The sequence below is a fragment of the Chroicocephalus ridibundus genome, chromosome 1 (assembly GCF_963924245.1).
Source record: "Chroicocephalus ridibundus chromosome 1, bChrRid1.1, whole genome shotgun sequence".
Classification (NCBI taxonomy): Eukaryota; Metazoa; Chordata; class Aves; order Charadriiformes; family Laridae; genus Chroicocephalus; species Chroicocephalus ridibundus.
Window position 1 is genome coordinate 180,702,343 of NC_086284.1, and position 24,233 is coordinate 180,726,575.

General features: G+C 39.5%; 1 long non-coding RNA gene across 1 annotated transcript in view; it reads left to right on the plus strand.

Annotated features, from left to right (window-relative positions):
* Positions 1 to 24,233, plus strand: part of LOC134510088 (uncharacterized) — a 57,640-nt gene that overhangs the window by 3,874 nt on the left and 29,533 nt on the right. The window contains exon 3 of the long non-coding RNA XR_010069498.1: positions 22,381 to 22,469. This is a non-coding gene — a long non-coding RNA (uncharacterized LOC134510088). The remainder of the gene's footprint in view (positions 1 to 22,380; positions 22,470 to 24,233) is intronic.

The following is a 24,233-nucleotide window of genomic DNA, read 5'->3' on the forward strand; positions in this document are numbered from 1 at the left end:
TAAGGAGTAATACCTTTTAACAGAACAATTAATAGCTGAAAAGAGACAAGAGTTATCTTTCTGGCTCATCAGTCTTTTTTTACAAGCTAAATGTAACTGCCTATTCAAAGCTTGTCTCACATGTAGCCCTAAAGAATCATATCAACAGCTACGATACAGTTTCTTAAGAACTGTGACAGATAGGAGTGTGGCAGCCAGGCAGGTCAAACCGACTATAGCCGCCTCCTAGTCAGGTGTTTATATTATAGTCTTAACTGCGCCTTCTGATAGTCAGTAGATCATTGCAACAGGTCTCCGAAATGATTTGTCCTCTTTTGACATGCACAGAAAAACACATAGTAGGTTTGAACCCAAATGGCAAGTGGGCTCAAGTCTTTCTCAGAAAGGACTGGAAGATGGATGTGAATTTTGGAAGGATATGTTGTGATGGATGAATCCCTTTGACTGTTTCCTGAATTGCACAGTCCTGGGACTCTACTTTTTCACCTCAAAAAAATAATAGCTTCTTGTTCCGTATAATAGAAGGTGTCAGAGATACAAATTTAAAAATGCAATATTGTGCATTATAGCACAGTAGTAAGTCCAGAAAGTGCTGCATTCTGTGGTGCCTGTCAGGGGGACTTTGAGGAAGGTCTCCAAAATATTGTTCACTTAATGCAACACAAGTTCAGCACTCCCATGGAAAGTCAATATTTCCACATCTGTGAGGAAGTTAACTCCAGTTCATAGAGGGTTGCAGGGTTTTTTTTCCTTAACACTTGTAAAACATAAAACCTTTGAATATGCATGTGTGTGGAGATGCATGATATATTTCTGTGTCCTCTACGTGCTGTGGTGATCTGCATTCTTCTCTGGGTAAAAGACAAGAGTTGATACATACCATGTGCATGCATAGAGGCATTTCTTAATTTAGCAGCTCATACAGAAATTCTGTCCAATTCTTTTCATCCTTCCTTCTCTCGCTGTGTCTGTGTGGCAAACACCCTGGGGCTCCTGTGGTTTTTGAAGTGTATTTGCATGATACTGTATAATGAGTGATTACATTGTTTTGTAGTTGTTTGAAGGAGGTCACAATAATTTTTTTCTTCTTCTTCTTTTTCTTTTTTGTGGTGGTTGTAATAGTTTTAGTCATTTTGGGATCAGCTGCCATGCAAAAGGAAGAAGTGTATCTAAGAAAGAAGCACCTAATTGTGACAAATTGCAGGAAGGCTTTAGATGTGGTGTAATACCTTGTTTTCCTGTAAATTCCTCTCTAGAAGGGGGGGAGAGGTCTGTATCTTTATTTCTGTCTCTGTGTATTTGGCTTCTGAGGTGTAAGCACAGAAAAAGCAGATTTCTGTGTGGAGACAGAAGTCAAGAATTTTTCATTAATGAGTAAAACCAAAACATTTCAAACATCTCTATCATTGTGATAGCTTTTCCTATTCTTGACTGGGACTTTGGACAAATCAAACAGGAAATGCCTTATAGGACTTCATTTTTCAGGAAGTTTTTGAAAACTGTTTGCATATTGCCCAGTGCAAAATTAATCAACAAACCTTTTTAGTACATACTTAATCAGACCAGATGTTGAAGTGACCATGTTTCCGTGGCTCACATGCTTCATCCTCACTTTGCACCACAGTGATAAACTGGCACGATACATTACCTGCGTCTGTTAACTCTTTGAAGTTGAAGCTGTCCCACCTTTGGTAATGCAAAATGACACAAAGGGAGGCAAGGAGCGAAATGTAGGTCTGTGACCTTCATCACATGCACAAAGCTTCCACCAGAGCCTGCCAGTGACACAGGTAATGCAGAATGCTTACAAAGATGTAGAAGAAATGCTGTTTCTTCTGTACTGCTGGCAATGATGCAGGGCCCCTGCTGGACACAGTACTCCAGGTGGGGTCTCACCAGAGTGGAGTAGAGGGGGAGAATCACCTCCCTCGACCTGCTGTCCATGCTTCTCTTGATGCAGCCCAGGATACAATTGGCTTTCTGGGCTGCTAGTGCACACTGATGGCTCACGTTGAGCCTCTTGTCCACCAGCACCCCCAAGTCCTTTTCTTCAGGGCTGCTCTCAAGCCAGTCACTGCCCAGCTTATATCAGTGCTTGGAGTTGCCCTGACCCAAGACCTGCACTTGGTTTTGTTGAACTTCATGGGGTTGGCATGGGCCCACCTCTCCAGCCTGTCACAGTCCCTTTGGATGGCATCCCTTCCCTCCAGCTTGTCAGCCGCCCCACACAGCTTGGTGTCATCGGCAAACTTGCTGAGGGTGCACTCAATGCCACCATCCATGTCACTGACGAAGATGTTAAGTACTGATGTACTGATCTTTGAGGGACTCCACTTGTCACTGGCCTCCACTTGTCACTGGCCTCCACTTGGACATGGACCCATTGACAGCCACTCTTTGGGTGCAGCTGTCTTTATCCACTGAATTGTCCATCCATCAAACCCATATTTTATCAGCTTGGAGACCAGGATGTCATGCGGGACAGTGTCAAAGGCTTTGCTCAGGTCCAGGTAAATGATGTCAGTTGCTCCGCCCTTGTCTATTGATGTTGTGACCTTCTCATTTCTATGATTTGTCAGGCACGATTTGCCCTTGATGAAGCCGTGGGAAGGAAAAGTGGGACTCAGTGCCTAAAGCTGCCGAGGAGCTTAAGATAAAAGGAGCATTATTCAGGGAAGTGTGGAGCAAAGCCAGGAAGAATGATTGCAGCACAGATATTTATAGGAAGATGAAAGCGTGTGGGTTGGAGGAGCCCTTGTATTTGAAAAAAGACAATGGGGACACTCAGAACTAATAGGAAGTTTAGAGCAGGGAATGATAGGGAGATCATTAACAGAGAAGAGGAGGGAAGGTGGACCACAAAAAACTTGCAAGAGAAAGAGACGAGAAGTCATGGTACCTGCAAAAAACTCAACCAGTTGAAATACAGAACTCTGAAGTTTCTATGCCATTTCTTCTACAAACAGTGCCCTGATAGTGTTAATAGTCTGTGAATTGCTGTCTATTTGCGTTAAATGTTTTTGAAAGATATAGAGATATATTTCTGGACTGAACGTCAGAATCGGGGCTTTATATAACGTTAACATGTTTTTTAACACGCATTGGGTTGCTCTTCTGTTCCTTGGCAAGGCTGCTTAGCTGACTTTAGGGCACGCATGTTTATTTTGGGATGTGTTTGCCTTTGAGGCAAGCAACTTATTTGAAAGAGTTTTATATTTATAAACCTCACCTTAACAGAGTGTCAGCATAGACCCATGACCTGTAACTTCTTTACAAAAGTGGGGAGCAGGGTGTTTGAATCGTTCAGCTTCATCTGTCATCACTGAAGACAGAGTTACCTGCAGACGGCACTTGCTCTCCCCTGGCTCCAAGCTAAGAGAGCTCTTATCTCTGTCCATTGACATCACACAGGGAACCTCAGAGCCTCTGACAAGGCTAATACGGTTGCTGGTGCAGGATGGTTTGAATGTCCTTCCAATTGCTGTCATTAGCACTGAAATTTCCAAACTCATGATTGCTGCAGGACTTGCTTTTTAAAAGAATGTCTGAAAGAAGTTTAACTTCATAGTTTATAGGCTTGGTTCAGATCTGTTAAACTCTTGTAAATCCACAGTAAAGTTCATTTTGTTGTAGTAGCTGAAAAGGCAAGATTATCAGCAATACAAAATCAGTACAGTTTCACGGAAGCCAGTATATTTATTCCTGTTAATAATGCAGGCCTCTGAGGGTTTGGCTACTTTTCTTTAGTAATTAACGGAGACAGTAGGAGATGAGGAGAGAGTGTTCGTACCACCCAAATTTAATCTCCCAGGCATCTCTCTGAAGCTGATTAAGAGTAATAGACTCCTCCAGAAGGTGGTTCAAAGCACCTATATTAATTATGTATTTGTGGATAGTTAAATCAAGGTTGCTAGGCAAAAGTATCCTTGCATTGATTATGATTAGAGTTGCTGCTAGAGTAGAGCAGGGCCCTGAAAAGTTATATGCAAGAAAGAGAAAACTTTGGCAAACAAGCACTAATATACAAAGCCCAGGCCTAGTATATTCTGTTTGTGTACATTTTTTTGGTCTGCATTTGGCTCAATGTATAAGCCCCTGAGATAGGTGAAACAGAAGATTGAAAGCAAATCAATGCTAATCATTTTGGTCTAATGCCACTTGGAATCTGTCAGAAGCAGCAATAGCATAGAAAGCAGCATTTGGTCAAGTTTGATTTTTCTCTGAAATATTTCTGTGAGCTATGGTAAAAACAGATGGAATTTAAAATACACAAAGAGAAAGAAAATGACAAAAGGAGAAAGCAATGCATTGTATTGAAAAATAATGACTTTAAAGTTTGACCAGTTGGAATGGGTTTCAAAAGCTCCAAGTCAAAAGCAATGTATTTGTACTTTTTGACTTTCATTTCCATTATAGGTTTTCCTTTTCAGGGAACACATCATCTGTAGAACAAATACACACTTAATGCACTTAATAATAATGATGATGAATGCAGAATTTTAGCAAATGTTATTATGAAAAGAAGTCACAAGTGTCAGGTCTGTTGGCTGATGATTTTAGGGAGCATTTCTTTGAACATGGGAACTTAACGCAATTGAAATTATTTGGGGAGAGAAAAAGGGATGTTGTGCTGCTCATGGGTGGCCGTGCAGAATTCAGCTGTCCTCTTATTTTACTTCAGACTTCTGTCCTCTCAACAACTTGCAGCTTGACCCATTTGTATCAGAGAGAAAAATCTGCCCCTTCCATACAATGTCAGAGTTTTAGGATAAATTGTCAGATTATGCATTCTGTTATGTATACGTATGTATACATTAGTATTGTATTCAACTTTTTTTAGGCCAGGAGCATATTATTCACAAGCAAATTTGAGTCAAATCAGATACTACTCTTTAGTAATGTTCATTTGTGCTCAGAAATCTTCAGAATAGGGTATTTCTATTTATTTACATTTTCAAGATGTAACTGATAATTTTGAGACAGTGGAAGTTTTTGTGGTCCTAACTTTGGACAACTAGATAACCAATTGAGAACAACCTAAAAACAGTTTCAAAAGTTAGACTAGGTAAGCTATTTTTAAATCATAAATTCAGATTTACTGTGATGATCAAAGAAGATTGTTTATGGTATATTTTACTTTGGAGCTTTCATGTTTAGAATTTCGTCCAGTTTTACAGTTGTCCGGCAGTATATCAGCGAAGTTTTTCCCTCTGCATTTTTTAAGAGAACCTTTTTCCACGCAGTGAGAACTCTTACGTTATATTTCTTGAGAGTATGTATTTGAGACACAGCATCAAATTAATCATTAAGTTAATTTTATTACTAAATTATTTTGAGGTGCAGAAGTTCAGAGTAATCTGGTGAGACTAAATTATTTCAACTCTTGCTGTAGGTTGATAGATACAAAGAAAATGTATTATCAGGTACATAGATGTTTCTCAAATGCAGCTTATTATTTACTGTGGTCTGTCCAAATAATAGAGGCTTTTGTGGTAGTTCCATTGCATTTAGCATGCAAGGCCATTCCTCCCATTTCTATCTCAGTACCTCACCAGAGTAAAACCTAAAAAGTTTAGACTTGTGTTCAGGTGACTTGCAACTGTTCAGAGGAATTTCCGTAAAAACATACCCATAACAGATGAAAAATATGGTACCTTTTATTAACGCTTTCACACAAAGAGTAATTAACATGAGTTATGACAGAGCTATTTGAAAAAAAACAAAAACAATTACATTTCAGTAAGATATTAAAAGGACAAACTAGTCACAGTTTTGGAAAAGTCACAGTTATATATTATAAATGTATTTCTTGTACGTTGCACAGTTATGTGTTATAAATGTATTTCTTATATGTTGCACAACTTCTTTGGGACTCTTCATATGGACAAAATAAATGTATGTATTTGTTTACAAGTCTGGAGCCTAAAGCAGTGGTTGAACTGAAGATGAAGCAGTAGATGAAAATGTTATTTTGACTTTTGAAAAAACAGTGACAAAGAGGCATACGAGGCCAAGGGTTAATTAAAAGATTCCAACCGTATCTACAAGTTGATCTGTGAAGAAGTTGAATGGATTCCCATGCATTTGTGTATTCACATCAAATAATTTTTTTACTGCTTATTACTGGAAGGTGTGGATTTTATTTATTGTTTTGCCAAAAGCACGCACACCCAAGAGATAGATACTTCTGTTTGAATTAAAAAGTAAGTTGGCTACCACCTGTTATCAAGACTTGAGTTTATCTGTACGGAAGCTGTACACTTAATGTTGCCTTTTTTGCGTTGCTCACCGATTTCTGTAAGCCAAGACCAAGCTAAAAGCATGGGCTCCCTCTGCTGGCTGCTGGCCTTGCTCTGAGCCCTTCTTCAGGACAGTCAGCAGGCACTCCAGACAATAGAATTGAGAACACGAGTTGCAGCTTATTTTAAACAGTTTAAAAGTTCTTTGAGGCAGAAATATAATCAAGTGGCTAATAAAACAGATTTAATCTAGCCTTTAAAATAAACAGTAATATAAAACTTGTGTTTGAAATGCCCGGACACTCTGAAGTAATAATAGTTCTGTGGTGAAAGAGCATCAGACGGACCAGAAAAGAAAATACTAGGCAGAAACAAGTTTTTACTTTCTGTGATTTCAGATACTGAAAGAGATGGGGGTAGTGGAGAAGCGAGGATGCGGTCTAACCAATCCTAACTCTTGTGTAAAACTCAACAGAAAACTAAGAAGTCATCTTTCTCTTTTTAGCCGTCCCCAGACCCTGGGGCATAATGTAGTTCAAGATCCTTTGATTTCTTTTCGGATCTCAACTGGATAAGGTCTTGAGCAACCTGATCTGAAGTTGGTCCTTGAGCTGGAAGTTGAACAGATAACCTCTGTAAGCTCCTTCTAGAATACATCGTTCTGTGTTTCTGTCCCAAATGTGAGAAAGGTTAAATTTATGAAAAAGAGTTTGTATAATATAGCCTTTAATCCTGTGTTTATCCTGAAAGGTCTTTAATATTCCACAGTAGAAAACGGCATTCTACCTGTGTAAAGAGAGGGGCCTGGATCCACTTTCTGAACTTTCTGAACATACCAGCAGGCCTTTGCAAGAGGACTTGCATGAGGCTTCAGATTAGGAAGCTGCAGAGCATGAGGCTGCAGATTAGGAAGCTCCCCAGGCATTAAGCAAAATGGCTGCATGTCCCCTATACCAACTGATATCTATTAATAAAGCTGTGGAAACCCACATACAGCTCATTTAAAAAGGAATCCTATCTTAGAGTGAGGGCTCAGGTGATAGTCTCTGACATGTGTACAATAAGGGAAGGCTCCACAGGCTATATTAAAGTAAGAGAATGTTTTTAACTCTTCTGTGTTGTCACCAACAGTTACAACAGAGCTGCTTGACATAACTATTCACTGCGTGGGAGAGAGGGTGGATGCATGTGAACTCTCCATCCTTCCCCAAAGTACTGACCAGCAGTACATAGGTTATATGAACGAAAAGTTTACAGTGCCAGAGGAAAGCAGGGAAACATACAATATTCACAAGAGAGAGAGACTTCTTTAGAAGAAGGTTCAGAGCAGAAGCCATAATTAGGCATTCTTGATTTTTCCCCCCTGGTACAGCTTATCTCCTTCTAGCAACAGTGAAAGTAGCCTAGCAAGTCTGGTCTTTGAAGGCTAAACTTAGTGAAGTGAATACTTCCTTCTCTTCCCTCACTCCAGTGTCCAGTGTGATTTTCTCAGTTCTTTAGGCCATGGACAGGTGTGGATTTATAAGTGCTTTTTGTTTTCTATCACATTTTCAATATACTGGCGAACAGATTATGCTGTTGATACGAATGCCTGGATTTTTAAGAAAATATGAATAAGATTACCCTAGTCTTAGTTCTATCTGAGTTTTAGCCTATTTGGTCCTGTCACAAAATGCAAGAGAAAAAAGTCTTCCATATGCTGCCTAAAAAATCCTGGGAGAAGCATGCACTGTTCATTAAAATACAGTGTATATTCTATGAAATCTATTTTTTTTTCTAACTTCATTTTATATTAGGCGTATCTGCTTTACAAGCATAAATTCTTTTAAAAGAATTTCTTCTACACATTATGTTTGTCTGCTGTAATAATAACATGGAAGAATGTTTGCTGAAATGTGCTGAATCCCAGCCTGTAGCTTGTGCCTTTACAGTCATCAAGTAGGTGTTCCAATTTATGAATAATAGGTTTTATGGAAGCAGGCGCGTGAACCAACACCACTGGCTTGCCTCAGCAACTTCAAAGGGAAACCTTTTTTTTTTTTTTTCAGAAGAGACAGAAAGTTCACATTTGGAGGTTGAAAGGGTGCACTGCACCCTTTACCCAAGACAAGGAGAATCAGCCAGCATCTGAGACATCTCTTCGTCAAATTATTTAAATAGAAATACAAAGAAAATGTTCTTTAAGTTGTAAGTAGCATGGATAAAGTTACTTATAGGCAAAGTGGCTTTATTATTGTTTCCAGATGTAAATTTTGAAATGCAGAAAGGGCATTTGGGTACATTAAAAGCAATATAATTCAGGACTAATTCAACCTCATAGACTTCTCTGTTGGATGAGAAAGGGAAGACAGGACTGAGAACCTGGTGCAGCTGAAGGCAGTAGGCAAGTAGATATGGATGAAGCCATAATGTGGAGCTTGGGTAGGATGTGTTACTTGAAAAGCAGCATCTGGACACATACACACACTAGCACAAATAATTGACACTTTTGTTCTATGGCCAAGAAGAAATTGGAAAAAAATATTTCTCTCAATCTGACTTTTTTTTTCTTGCAGCATCAAAACTAATATACAGATACCTGTTTTCAAAGGAGGTGAAGGGAGATACAGCTTCCCATTTCCCACTGAAATTCAGAGACTGCTCCTCACCTTGTAGGCAACTCTGAGGACAATTACTGTGAATAAACTAAAACTGCCCACTAAAAATAACATGTTTTTCCTCCTATTGTTTGCTTCCACTGTGTGCTGAGCTCTGCCAGCTTGCTGTGCTGACTCTACAGAGGAGTGTCGTTCCTAGACAGTAGTTCTCATGTAGCCCAGAGGGCCACAGGGCTCATGGTCTATAGTTACAGGCTCCTTCAGGGTTCATGAGGTGCTCAAGCAAGCAAGGAACCCTGAAGCATAAAACCAAACAGAAAACAAGCCAGTGCAGGCCCACATACAAACTGCTGCACCACCAGGCAGGGCTAAATAAGCAGCCTGCAGCCTGTCTGTCCTTCAGCAGTTGTGTGAGCAGTAGGCAGACAGGAGCTGGAGCACATGGTGCTGTTCCAAAGGGGGCATAGCCCTTGCCAGTATGTTTCAGCTGCTTTTCGCTTTCTGGAGAGCCAACAAATTTAGTGAGGCTGATTTGGTTTGTTGTCAGTCTTGCACAATAGCATTTCTAGTGGAGCTCCAGCTGCGGAACATCTTTTACTGGTGATGTTGATGAGTATAAAATTGAGAAAACCTATCTTGACTTTTACATTTCAGGCCTAGTTTGGAGGGTTGGCATTTACAAAAGGATGCACAAGCATATTTTAACTTGTAAACTGAATAGAATTGATACAAAATCTATGAGGTCACTCAGAAATAAAAATCCTGAAGGACCACATTTTTACAGAGGAGTATTTTAGTACACAACTGCATAGGGAGATAGGTTTTATTCTGTGAATTCCTTCAGGACACTGTTTATATCTTTCTCACTATGGAATATGTAGGACCCAATTTTTCTGTGACTGTACGCACTCACAATTGCTGTAGGTTTCAAGGGGGTGCCACATGTGGAACTGAGTAATGCAAATTATAGGACCCTTGTAAAAAGATCTCTGCTGAAGTGTTCCAGCTTCTAAAGTTTGTCCCTTGTTTCTGCACATAAATTTCTATGAAGGCAGATTTTGTCTGTAAATGGATGCAGCCAAATGTGTAGGCGATGCATATACATTACTTAACCAAAATAAAATTTTCATGAGTAGAATTTATTTTTGCTTTTCTTTATCCTGACAGTGTTACTGTTTTAAAAATATTTAGCCAAAAAGCACAACTGCACTTCACATAAAACCCTCAGGAAGTGCAATAATACACCACAAGAGAAGAGAATAAAAATTACCAATTAATAATTCATAGCATTTCAGTAGCTAGAGTAATATCAGCTACTAAATTAATAGAACAAGCAACTTCACAAAAAGCATAACAAAAAAAATTATACCAGCAGTGGCTGTTCTGAAATCATTCTTCCTTGGATGACCTTCAGTGTGGGATTTTCACAAAGCAAGCCAGAGGTCATGACATATCTGACTCCATCCTTCTGCTGTTTATTTATGCAACTATCTACATAAATCTTTCATTTCTTAATTAAAATATGATTCTACTGTGAACATAAATCCCACTGAAGATGGTGGAAAGGTTCACACGGAATTCAGTAAGACCTCACTGGTCCCTCAGTCACCCAAATATCCGTCTGTTTTCTTGAAATAAAGCTACATTTGAGGATGCAACTGCGGCACTTGCTGGTGCAAAAGTTAGGCTCATAAAATATATGACTATCAGGCTTCACCTTATGAAAATCTGGCCTACAATGCAAACAGATAAGGAAACTTAAAGGCACATAATACTCTTCTGATTTAAAGATGACCATGCATAACTCATTTGTGGCTTTACTTCAATCGACACCCTGCACTTTTGTGCATAAAGTCATCCAAGAGTCACAACTAAAAGGGGCATATTCTAGGGGGCCACAATTCCTTTGACGCCTCTTTAAAATTAAATGATAAAAATAAATTGCAACTGAGAGAATCTGGTAAACCTGATGCAAAAATATCTAGACTGCCACACTTTACTAAGTACCTTCAGATGTCAATAGGCATTTCTGGAATTAAAGCTTTCTAAACTAAGCTATTTTGCATTACCACCACTTAGCTCCCTAAGCTGAAGTTGAAGATTGCTGAAACTGCATTGAAATGAGGTACCTAATTCCTGTAGAAGCAGCCAAAAAAGCTGTTTTCCACCATTAGCTACATCTGGTGCGGCCTAAAATTCCTTTAGTGTGACCCTGATTGCCCTTGAAGTTGCCCCCAGGCCCATGCAGAAGTGCCCCCAGGGTGGGTAAAAAGGCCCTCTTCTCCCACCTGAGTTCTGCTGGGTTGCAGGAGTTTGGAATGCCTCCCCCATCCAAAACCGACCTCGGATTTGCACTCAGAGGTCAGGCCCTGACCGCTCGCCTTCTAAAGCAATGCCCATGCCACTGTCCCATCTGCATTCAGCTGGGAAGTGAGAAGGAGGAACTCCAGGCTTTCTGGAGTCACTGGCTGTCACTTCCCCTGAGAGTGCTGCAGTGCACGCCGAGAAGAGAGTCCTTTTGTTAAACCCAGATCACCGTGCTGCTGGGAATACAAGAGACTGCTGTCAAAAGGAAACCATGAAGTTTGACTTTGCAGCTTACCAAATCGGGGAGACCAGGGCTCCTGGATCGGGAAAGCACATACCTAATGCCTGTTAATGCTGGCTACAGATCTAGCCTTGGAATAACTGCTTTGTCTGATGGAGGCAGAAAACTATCAAATTATATGAGACTCGTGTATCCTTTGTTTGGGAAAGTGCAGGTACCCTACAAGCAGGAATGTTTAGTAAGGGAAATAAGAATACTCCTGTAGCATATACTTTAAAATATTCAGTTAATTCAAATACTGTTTGGATTTAAAAGACGAAGTAGGCTACAAGGCTGGTTGTATATAGACAGAGTTTCCTTCTAGAGAATTATATTATATTGCATGTAAATTAACTTAATTGTTTCATATAGTTTAAAATTATTTTCCTTCCTGGGAAAACTTTTAAGATTTTGATGATTCTGCTCATCCCTTGTCAAGGCAATATGTTGGAATTTCAGAATGGTTGTGAACTTAACTATTGCTTTGACATGAATTGTTCTTTTTGATTGTTTCTGAATACATAATTCAGTTTTTAAGGTGTATTATTTCAGCTATTTCTGCCTTACATTTTGACATTAAAGTTTTGAGAGGAAAACTGACCAAATAGAAAATGAGTTAGAAAATCATCTAAATAACTCCTCTCAATACTTTTGAAATGTTTCCCTTTTTAATAAGAAATTCAGTGAAGCTGGCTCACGTCCCCCAAACAATTTCAGTTTAAATCATTTTGTACCTTGTGGCAAAAGTAGATTTCTTAAAATTTTCCATTCGGCAGCATTCCTAATCCTGGAGGAGTAGGGACTCATTATTATTTCTTTCAATGTGATGACAGATAGGCAGTCTGCTTTTTTTACTTTTAAAGTGTTACCTGATGGTTAGAAACATAAACATAATACAATATCTTAAAACCCACAAATGCCTTAGTTATTTAATAGAAGAACTGAAACAAAAAATATCATTATGTTTTTTCCCAGCACCGAGACCATGCAATCACATTGTAATGATTACATAGGATTTACATTGGTGACCTCACCCAAGCATGAATATTAGTTTCTGATTGGGGTTTCCTTTTAAACATCAGAGGTCTGGTAGTGTCATTCTTCTAACAGAAAATGTAGAGGAATTCACTAGGTGAAAAAAAGGCTTATAATGAGATGAAACATGTTCAGTTTTAGGTTTGCAGCAAACGCTTCGAGCATTTTATATTTTACAAACATTGTTAAAATCCCATCTGGTGTTTGTGAAGTATTTTACTGTCTCCTGCTGGGCCAGGCAGACATTGGTTTTCATGTCTGTATGTTTCCAAAACATTAGGAAAAAAAATGAATGGACCTGGACCAAGTGCAGCAAAATGATAGAATACCATATTTCCATTCTGCATTCAGGAACGGAGACAAATGTCCCCGATTCCAGAACAGATCCATCAGTTCCCATAATGGAACTTCTTGTGAAAAATGCAAAGGAGTAAATTTCTCTAAGTAGTTCAACATTCAACATCTTGCGCATGATAGATTTTTATGAGCAATAAATATATAATTTCTGTTTCAATTATATACTTCATTTTCAAGGGAATTCATTCAGAAAATAAAAAAGCCAGATGAAAATGTGTTCCATTTTTATAGACGCATTTTTCCTTTATGCAGTTGACTTTACTTATTAATTGGGTGTGAAAAAATAAATAAATACCAAAACAGAAATGCAGAGTCTTCCTAGTTTTGTATTCCCGGAGTCAGCATCATCCATACCAATGACCCATTTTCTCTGAAGTCAATGGAAGCAGACCCATTTCTGGTCTTACACCCCTTCTACAACTGGTATAGCTTTTAACGATTTTAATTTGGTTACTGAAGCAATAAAAAAGGAGAAAAGAGAATCAGTTCAGAAGGGGGAAGGGTCAGTGGGTCTGCATTAGCCGTTGTTTGCAGAAGGGAGATAATTATCTAAAATGACATGGCTGTGATAGCATAGCTACTGCATACAACTGCATTTTAATAGCTTAAGAAATATAAGTATTTCCAAACACATTTTTTGCACTGAAGATCCTAGAAAGCCTTTCCTATGTTCACTGATAATTCGTAGAAAATGTAGATACATTGCCAAAACAAATAAAAAAAAAATCTTAGAGGAACAGAAGTATAAAAATAGACTGATTGCTTTTTAAGATGCAGTGGTCATACCACTGGAATACCAGATGGATTTTTCCATAGACACTTTTGTGCCTTTTGCTTGATAAATGGCTGACGTTGTATCGGAAAACCTTTTCTGTGCATGCTTTTTTTTTTTGATTATGCATTTGCTATTTTCTTAAAGGACAGGCTTTTAATGGGAGTGTAATGCTTGCTGCATTTGTTCATCCACACGTGATTTGCACACATAGGGCCCGTCTTCCGGCCAGGGCAGGTGGGGAGCAGGTATACACGCAGACACATGTTTCATGTCAACTTCATGTGTGAGCAACCCGATGGATTGATTGCGTCTGCAGACAGTCAATAGGCGCATCCCCACTTCCATACAGTCTTGGCCCTTATGGAACACATTGTCCCTCTCATTCCAGTCCCTCGTTCCTCTGACTTTGCTGCCCATTCTTAGAGCTGGGGGATGAAGTCAAGAATGTGAGGCCAACAGATCATCTGATGCATATATAAAACCATGGAAATTAGATTGCTCTCTGCTTCTCATTTTCTCTGACCAGTGTAAAAAACAACCTCCTTTGCTATTTAAAATGGTATTTCAAATAGTGATCTAAGTAAATATTATTACAGCAATCTTAAATGTCGTGATAATCAGCATTCTGGATAGGTGACTTCTATTTCTATTTGCGGCACTTTGCTAGGCCTGTATACACAGGGTTTGATAATGACTTTATGCTTAGCAGTGAATGTGAACTGTTAACTCTGGGAAACAGGGTAGAGGGGTGGAGAAAGTCATCTGCCGTATGGCAGATGTGCAATACAGGTATTTGTTCCATGAAGATCTGAATGTCTGATAAACTGGAGCTGGAGGAGGACTTAGAGAAAGGTGAGAATCAGAGGGGGAGCAGGAATTGCTAAAGTCTGTAACAGCAAGGAGATAATTGCCTCTTCCAGCCCCTTTACCTTTTTTTAGGGGATATGGTGGTCAGTAGCGAGCTGGTGACCAGCTGTGGAGGCGGGTAGGGGGGTGGGGGGGTGGGGCAGGGGAGGAGGGGAGGAGTGATGGGAGAAAGGAGGCCAACTGCAGCTCTCCAGCAGGTGGGAATGATTACGGAAAGAATGACGACCTGTACTGTACAAGTTATTGATGGTAGTTCCCAGAGGAGTTGAGTTAATAAAGCTGCAGCCAAAATAAACCACATCCCTTGCATCTTGTCTTTCTTCCTGCATGTCCGGAACAACGCAATGAAAGTCTATTGCCTCCCCTTCCCCCCATGCCTCCCTCCACACGCTGAAGTTTTCTCCTACTCTGTTCTTTGCAGCTGTGTCATGGAAGGATTTAACTTTCGTTTTCTGCTATAAGTGCAAAACTATGAGCATTGAATAGATTCTGATTCTGTTTTTCTAAAAGGAGGTATACACTCAAAGTGAGCAAAGGAGTGGAAAGCAAACGAGCAGAAATATTACTGGCTTGATGTAAGAGTATGTTGGTTCTGCCTTTAGCATCCGTTCCTAAATCTGTGCTAAACTGTGTTTCTCTAGGTTGGGCAGAAATTACTGTGTTTGCACTGTGCGATCCATGAGGGGAGCTAACAGCCAGCAATCAGGTGACGGTCTTTTGAAGTGATTGTTCTTTTTAGTAGTATGGACTTGCAGAAAAGGAGTTGTTTTGAACAAGAATAATTGTAGAATGGAACTCATCTAAGGGTTGAATTCCTAGAATCCAGATTTCGGCTTTCTTAGTGGTTCCTGTTGATCTAGAGCTATTTTATTCTATTATGTCTTTCTGGTAACAGTATGTATGGTGTCCATTTCATAGACAAAGTCACTCTCTAGGTATTTTCCACAACAAATAACACTGGCAACCCCGATCTCACATCACGTTTTTCCAGTTGATTTTACAGCTCCAATCTTAATTTTCATGATTTTCATCACTGATGCTAAATGGCATTCTTCAGTACAACTTGGGTTCCAAGCCCTGTCAGTATGGAAGAACATTTGAACTAGTGGGAACTGAATGACTGGCTTCAACACCATGCCCATTATTTAATACCGTTGGCTCGCTATTTCCTTGAAAATTGGTTTGTCTGCTTCCAAGTCTATCATAGGAGCTGCGTGTGCCAGAATACTGCTTTATGTATACGTCAAACCCTGATGCTGTTACCCTGGATATGATTCTTTGCACAATTGTTTGCACAGTCCATCTAGGAACTGGCCCATTACTGAAGTATCAAAGTTCTTCCTAAGTATATAAAAATAGAAATATCTGTAGCAATGTAAGCTTGTCTTTTTTCCTTTTTCTTTGTCCAGGGTATCGGAAAGATATCTTCATTAGTTTATAGCTTGCCTGAATGGACATTTGTGTACCTGTGTATGTGATTGAGTGTGAGAGAGCTCTGTATTTATACTGAGAATTCATAGTGAAAGGTATATTGACTGTACATTTATTTCTGAAGGTGGTGACATCTCTGTTCTTTCTCCTGTGAGTCCTACAATCAAAGTCAGTGTTTCCCGGACAGGGGAGCTGCAGCATTCATGGGAGGTCAGAAGTGGGGTTGTGGTCCTGAAACTAGGTGCACTGGTGTAAAAGCTTGGGAGCAGCTCATCTGGGACAAACTATTGGTAAATGGCAATTGAATGGAAGTAATATATGAAGGCAGATTTATTAGTTTATTGGTAAAGAATCTTCTTTTAAGCCCAGGAGGCAAGGAACTGAAAATTGAAAATTTAGAAGGATAGGCATGGGCTGCACATATGTTTACTAGCAAGTCAGGCATTTTGTGTGCAGTGGTTTGTTGCTATTTAGGTATCTGCTGTTATTGTAAAATCATTACATCTTCCTGTAACAGTACTTCTCGGTCTTTTAAAAGCTGAGCCCACTTTCAAAATGAAATCAATCAAACTCATTGCTTTTCCATGAGCTTTTAAGGTCAGACGCTTTTATACATACATACATACACACATACGTACATATATATATATATATATATTCTATTCTATTCTTATTACCTTATTTTTTTACTGCTTACCCTCAGAAACACTGGGGTAAGGATACCTACTAACATACCTTTTCCTTTGTACATGCATCAGTAATGAAATAGTGAGCAGTATTTGCATCAGCACCTCTTGTAATCAGTGGATTTGGTGCATGCCTGAGAGTAGAAGTTGGAGGCAGACCTTTCTGAACCAATTGCTTCATTTTTTGCAGGCGCACCTTTCACAGGGGCAAGAGTTAGAGCTTTAATTTTTAATAATAGCAGCTCAGCCTCTTTAGGAGAGGTTCCCCAGCAAAGTTAGTCCGTATCCCAAGGAATGCTCTACATATTGAGAAATGTTATTCTGTAATTACCAGCTCAACAGCAGGCAAGTGGAAAAGTGGAAAACTCTTTTCACACATACGGACTAGACCTTTTATAAAGATAAAATATTTTGCAGGCTGCAGAAATTTTGCAGTCATGGTGATGATCTTGGATAAAGTTAAAATGAGGGTATTTGCTTCTATTGACTGAATTCCAACATTAATTTAGACCTAATCAAACTCAGATCTAATCATCTTGATCTCTGTTTCCCAATGAGGGGTGGAAAATTTCCTTAAAATCCCTTTTGTTTTACTTGGTTTGCAAATGTAAGAGTCTATCCCTATAATTTTTTCAGGTGTACACTGATGTGGAAGCCTTTAGGGAGAGAATCACTTGACTGTGGGCATCTCATGTTCTATGAAGTATGATGGTATTACTAATGCTTTAGGTATCAAATGTTTTGAATTCATTGAGGTACCATTTTTCCTCACAGCTACTGATGCTCAGTATGTAGGAAGTTTGGCTAATGGATTCAATGACCGGGGATAAGTTAGTAGGTCAGATGTGGATCCTTGCCACCCTGCCCTAACCTCCAGATTTTCTTAGGAAAGAATAAAAAAACAGAGTGTGGATGCATACCGACGGAGGGTCTGTTGCTGTCTGCACACAGCAAGATCTGCCCCAGCATTAATAACCACAGTAAAGACCAGCATTTGTTTCATCAATTGTTTTTAAGCAACTGGGTCAATGATATTTTTGACAATGTGAATGGTGAGCATTTAAATTGCTTTCACAAAAGCGGTTAACACATTGTACCACTAATTATGTGATTACAGAGGAGCTATTTATCAATTTACTTTTACAGGAACTGTTTATTTTGGACTTAACCTTTGAGTTTTGCTGTAGTTTGAAACAGAGCCTCTCACAGAAGGAAGCTGTTAGTAGTGGCTAGTTTATAGAGTTTGGGGCCCAACAAAAATACCTCAGAATCATCCAAGGCCAGACAAGAGGTTTTATGAAGGTCTTCTAATTCCACACATGAAACATGAGTTAAGTTTCAGTTAAAAAGCAACCAGATTCTGTATTTCTAAATACTCATCTTTCTTAAAATTTGTGTTTCAGCTCATGCAAGCGTAGATAACTGGTGATGCATAGAAGAAGACAGGCAACCTTTGCTGTACCTACCTTAGTTGACTTCCCTCCTCTTTTAGCATCCCTACTCTTGGTTTTTAGAAGCTCATGCTGTCTGGCATGTAGTGGCTTTAAGTGGAAAGATTTTGCAAGGGACAGAGCAATAAACCAAGCTGCCTTTTTTCAAGCTGTGTATAAGGGCTGTAATGTCCTTAGATCTCCTGGTAGGTCTGCTGGTGATGCCATGAGGAATTTTGCATGATAAGTGAAATATGAATGTTGCAGCAAAAGTGGGCATGCACAGTGCTTGAGTGGAGTAAGAATGTGGAGCAATGAGAGTATTAGAGGGAACAGTGTGTACTAAACCCGTAGCCAGAATGGCATTAACCAACACAGGCTGGCCTTTTTGCAAGTTAATTCAGGATTATATGGAATAGACTGTTCTCAAACCTGGGAATTTATGCCCTGTGCTCCCTTTGGAGGAGTCTGCATATGCAGAATAAATGCAGGGCAGCATGCCCTGATCTTTGCCTGCAGAAGCAAGTTGCATTGATTTGACTTAAATTTTTAAATCGATTTCAGTTAAACACTCTGTGAGGACATGGTTCCCTTAGTTTAAGCATTAGATAGGTTCCTGACTAACAGTTTGCAGTGCTTTTTGTGCGAGAACCCTCACAGACTACTGTAGACACTACCAGGTTGAGCCTAGAAAAGGAGAGCATAGAATTTATTCCCAGACTGTTATTTAAAGAGTGTCTTTTGAACACAGAAAGTTACAAAACACTTGTACTTTCATAAGAGTTGGGCAATTTGTCCAGTTCAGAGCCTAAGGACTAGTCATACTAAAGGCTGTTTAAAAATTAGGCACCACGCCCCTAGACTGGATCCCACATCCTGTGCTAAGTGCTGGTGTTAGCTCTGCTGAGCATGGGGAGAGAGGATGAACCAAAACCAGCTGCAAGATGCCTCTACAGGGGACTTCCTACAGAGGGCCAGAAGGACACATTGAGAATCTCGTTTCTCTGCTGAGGGAACAAATTTGACTTACAGCTTCAAAAGCTGTGTCCTTCTAACTTTGGATGCCTGGTCTAGAATCCTTTTCATGGGACATCCTCAAATTTCAGTGTGTTACTTTGATTACACATTTGCTGATAGTGCGACAGCCATCTACTTCACTACTTAGACTAACAGCTTGAGGACTAACAATCTGAGAACTTGGAAGAGCTGGGATCGCTGTCATTGGCTTGAGAGGCAAATCTGGATGCAGGCAAGTGGACTCTGAAGTGAACATTGCAGTCTTGGTCTCTTGAAGATCACATCATGGGCTTGGCCATAACACACTGAGGCTATGTACTTCGGTTTCATTCTCCCAGGGTGCCAGGGTAGTGATTGTGCAGACTGTGTTGTTCCACATTGAGATATGATGTGATGTGGCAGGGGCACTTACTGATATTCAGGAGTCCCATAAAACCAAGGGCATCCCAAAAGATGCCTTTAAATTACACCGTGCCTATACTGTTGAAGTTGTGACACCATCCAGAAAAGCATTCAAAATCCATTTATCCAGAAAGGCCAAGAAGAAACCTGTTTCTGTACCTCCTATTTAGGACACACACCTCACAGTGATGATTCTTGATTTTTGTTGCTATTCCAGCCTCAGGAGCAAACACCAGCACCCAGAATACCCCATCTGGTTAGCAAGTGGTCTGTATTTCCACCATTCAGAAAAATACTCTCTGCTGTAAATTGCTGCATCACAACTGATCTTTTATGAATGATAGCCTCCGCTCCAACAGCCAGCAGCTCCAGAGGTAGAATTTGAGTCCTCTCAAAATATGTCCTTAAGCTGTTGAATTTGCATTTCTCATTTTCTGGGTAAATGCTGTGAGATCATCTGTAAAACGGGGTGCTCCCACTTTCGGGGTATTAAAAAAAACCAACTTGGTGGCTCACAACAGCTGCCTCTAGAAAGTCCGGTTCTGTGAACATGTGTTAAATGTCTCTCCGAATGTTGTTACTCAGAGATTTTAAGCTAGTGGAACACATGTTTTCTGGATCCTGACTGCAATGTCAGAGAAAGCACTGAATCAAATATATATATATATATATATATATATATATATATGTACACTGTGCGAATTTAAGCAACTTCAAGGTTAGGCAACAGCTGATGGGCCTTACTTGGATCCCAGTTCTGGTCTCAGGACCTCAGTTCCAACTTCAGTCCTGCTTTAAATGCGTGTGTCTTTCCTGGATACAGCACAAAGTCTTTAGAGAATGCTAGTGCCTGCGTTCAAGTGGGCTTTTGCATGGAGCACCTGAGGAAAAGATGACTTTAGATGACTCTTTTAGTCTTCTTCATACTCCATACTACGGCATGTGTTGTCTCTTTTTCACTGTTGAGTAGACAAAACTTATAGGTTCATGATGGCCTGTACAGATCTCAAATGTAACTTTTTTCTTCTTTCCTTATTCTTAGGGCCCAGTTACTCCGAACAAAGGGTTTAGGCGTTTTTTGTTTCTTTGGTGTGATTTTGTTAAGGTCTCATTATTGCTTTTGTGAAGTAAGGTGTAAGTTAGTAGATTGTAACATATGTGTTTCTGTGCATGTTAATTACGTTTTGCAAATCTAATCTCAAACACCACAAAATCCCTACTTTTTAGCACATACTAATCTGAGATTTGTAGCGGGAGTGAAATGGAAAGAAAGGGCAGTTGTTACAAAAATACACAGAGACTTTTCTTCTGAAGAATGTTGACCTAGAAGCTGTGTACACATATTTCTTTTGTTAGAAGAAATGTTCTAAAAGGTGAATACAATAGTTCTGTATTTTCTCAGGGGAAACTTCAAGTAACAATTATATTACTACTATTCAAAATTATATGGATACACTAAAATGGAAAAAGTGTTACATTCAGTAACTTGCAAATACTATTCTTGCTTCTAAAGCTTCTTATAAATCTCTCCCTCCTTTCAAAACAGAGAACCTACAGTTAGTCTGTCAAGAGCATTAAAGCATTAAACAGTGATTACTGACCTTTTTTTTAGAATCGTAGAATCCCAGGTTGAAAGGGACCTCAAGGATCATCTGGTCCAACCTTTCTTGGCAAAAGCATGGTCTAGTCAAGATGGCCCAGCACCCTGTCCATATGAATCTTAAAAGTGTCCAATGATGGGGGATCCACCACTTCCCTTGGGAGATTATTCCAATGGCTGATTGCTCTCATTGTGAAAAATTTTCTTCCTGTGTCCAGTTGGAATCTCCCCAGGAGCATTTTTGGTTGCTCTCAAGATGCTAAACACTAGAAAACATGAAAGTAGCTAATTTGGGGTTTAAGAGCTTACAGCTCAGATTAATTTTATAAAACTGTTGCCCAAAGAAAATAAAGAAGTAGATGTTACCTGTTGGTAAATATTCATTGAATAATTTGAGCCTGTAAAATGCAAGTTGTAAAGGAACAGATATCTGAGGCACAGGAAAGACTGCAGATAGATAGGTGGCTTGGGTTTAGTCACTCATTCTGAGAGAGGAGCATGTCTGATATTTACACTGTTTGCCATCCATTTATTTCTAACCCAAAATGAAAATTCACTTAAATGTGGAGGTCGTTCTGTCAAGAGGATTCCTCAGATGGATTTCCGTAAAACCTTGTGCCGGAGAAGTCAGCTCTGATGCAGCTTTTCAGCAGCTCAGAGGGGTGATCTAGGCAGATAGAAATCCTTTTGCTGGAAGGACTACCCAACTTGCAACACTGATGGCAGAGAAGATGCTGTTGATAGTTGCACTGCTTCTCCCGGTCCGGCCAGTGGTGTTGACAGCAGCTGGGGGAATTGGATTCTCAGGCCCACAGCAGCATCATGCATAGTGTCTCCTCATTTTGAGGGAAGAAAAGGAAAAGTTAATTTCAGCCCTACATGCAATACTTTTATTTTTGTGTAGTGCATGAAGCACGAACTCAGTGGGAGGTCCATGAAGCAGAGTCTGACTCTCCTCCATTAGCATTCTGGTCATATTTTAGGACAACATAAGGAGACTTAGAGCATTTAGAAATGTTTTGCTCTCATCTACATCTGCCCCATAACTGAGTTCTGTGTAGAGAGGGGGTGATGTCCCATGCTAAGATTGGAGTATTTCAATTTCCCAGCTGTGTATTTTCTATTTAATTATTTTTTTCTCCCCCTCCCCACACATTTAGAAATCAATGAGAAAAATTAAAGGCAATTAATTCAGTTCAAGATTTACTTCTACCAAGTCATTCTCTAGCCTATGTTCATCTATACAATTTTCTTTTTATAAAATAAGTACTAGTAGCTTGAAAAATTGTGGGTTTAGTGTCTGCTCTTGAACAAAGTCCTAAGAAGCTTCACTGACCTTCTCTTGCTTCTTCTGCAGGGAGGGAAGAAGAGCCATGCTTCTTATTTCCATGACCACAAGTTGAAACAGGCCGTGGTGTCTTTGCAGCAGCCCCGCCGTCTGCCCAGGTGAGTTCTGCATCTGGCAGAGCCACGGTCCAGAAGCAGGCAAGGGCATGCTTAAAGAAATTCTTGTAGTGGACACCACTTGTACTCAATACAAATGACCTCTACTGCAGGTTCTTCTTAAAAAATTAATTATTTCTCATTTCTATAGTGATGAAAATTTTGTATTTTTCACTTTTCAGTTTCTGAATACTGCAGGGAATATATTGCATTGACTGAATTGTTTGATTAGCTTAAGAAACTGAAATGTTTTTCTGCTGTTGTGACTAGATCACATGAAATAACGCGTATCATGGTAACAGTTTATTTTGTTTAATTATTTCTGCAGCCAACTTGAACTAAGTTTTCAAGTTCCTTAGATATTTTTTTTTCTTTCAGGCAAAACTTGGTGCAATTGGGTTTGCACTAAGCAGAAAATAAAATATTCAGAACTGTTTTAGGTTTATGCCCTCTAGAACCACAATTATGTCTCTAAATGAGAAATTGATTTTGAAACAAACCACAGGTTTTAATAATTCTCAATGTTCCCTTCAGGTTCCCGTTCTGTGTAGGGAGTGTTGTAAATAATTTGCACCTCTTGGTTCAAGGCAGAAGTGCATAAATATGGATCAGAAATGTATCTGGCTGCAAAGGCTGGCTCTGTACTTTCCCGAAGCTTGGGAGTGTTTAGATCTTGGAACTTGATTTTGGTCAGGCTTGTTCTTTGATACCCTCAGATGAAAAGCAGCCTATAAATGTGAAGAGCAAATTCTTCTGCCTTGGTTACACCAGTGTTATCGAAATAATGCCAATGTGGTTGCATGCTGTAACAGGGTAGAAAATTTGGCCCAGAGTGTTTATTGTAAGTAGCAATAAGGAAAAGAAACCTAGTGAAGAGAAGAAACACAAAACTGTAAATGGTCAGGCAGCAGGCCTCTTGCTAACTTTACTTGCCAAACTGATGATTTACTCCAACATTAACGTTTTATACAACTAAGCCAAATTCACTGTATAAAACATTTTATTGCAACAACCCTGCCTCCCCTGCCCTTTGCCTTTTCCAAGAGACTGAAGGGCACATATAAACTGCTAAAAGAACTGAAATTGTTTAGCTATCTGTATTCAGTATCCCTCCAGGCTTATTTACTACATAAAGAGCAAAGAAAAACAGCTAAACATTTTAAGAGGATAGAGAAGTTTTAATTGCGAAATATCCAGGGGCTTTACTGCAGACTTATGGGTCCCCACTACACATTTCTAATAGCAAACAATAGAAGTGAAAAATAAAAGGATTTAATGCATTAGTTATGGGTTGGCAATGGACAGATGTGTGGTGCTTATTCTCTGGCTGGCGTGGCATCAGCATTGGGTCCCTACTAAAACAAAAAAGCGGAAAGTCAAACAACAGTCATGTCAAATTAAACCTCTTTTTGTTTAATTTTTCAAAGTGATTCATTTAGCTGGTTGGCAGAGAGTCAAGCTGATAGCTAACAATAGTTCATTTATTTAATGTTGCTTTCAGTACCCTGTAGCCACTCGACTGTATCAGAACTTATCTTCTGCAATTCTCTTTGAGCTGTGAAGATAGGCCAGGAAACTGGAGTAGGTCAGGTGTACATGAACGCGCAGCTCACGTGGTGGGGCAGTTTGTGCTTCACGAACCATAGAATTGGGAAGGGATTTTCAAGAACAGTTTTAATCTGAAAAGTGAATAAAACTGATATCACTGTGTTCCACGTTTGCTGAGCCTCAACAATTCAAAAAATAAAAGAGCTCAGTTTATAGAGG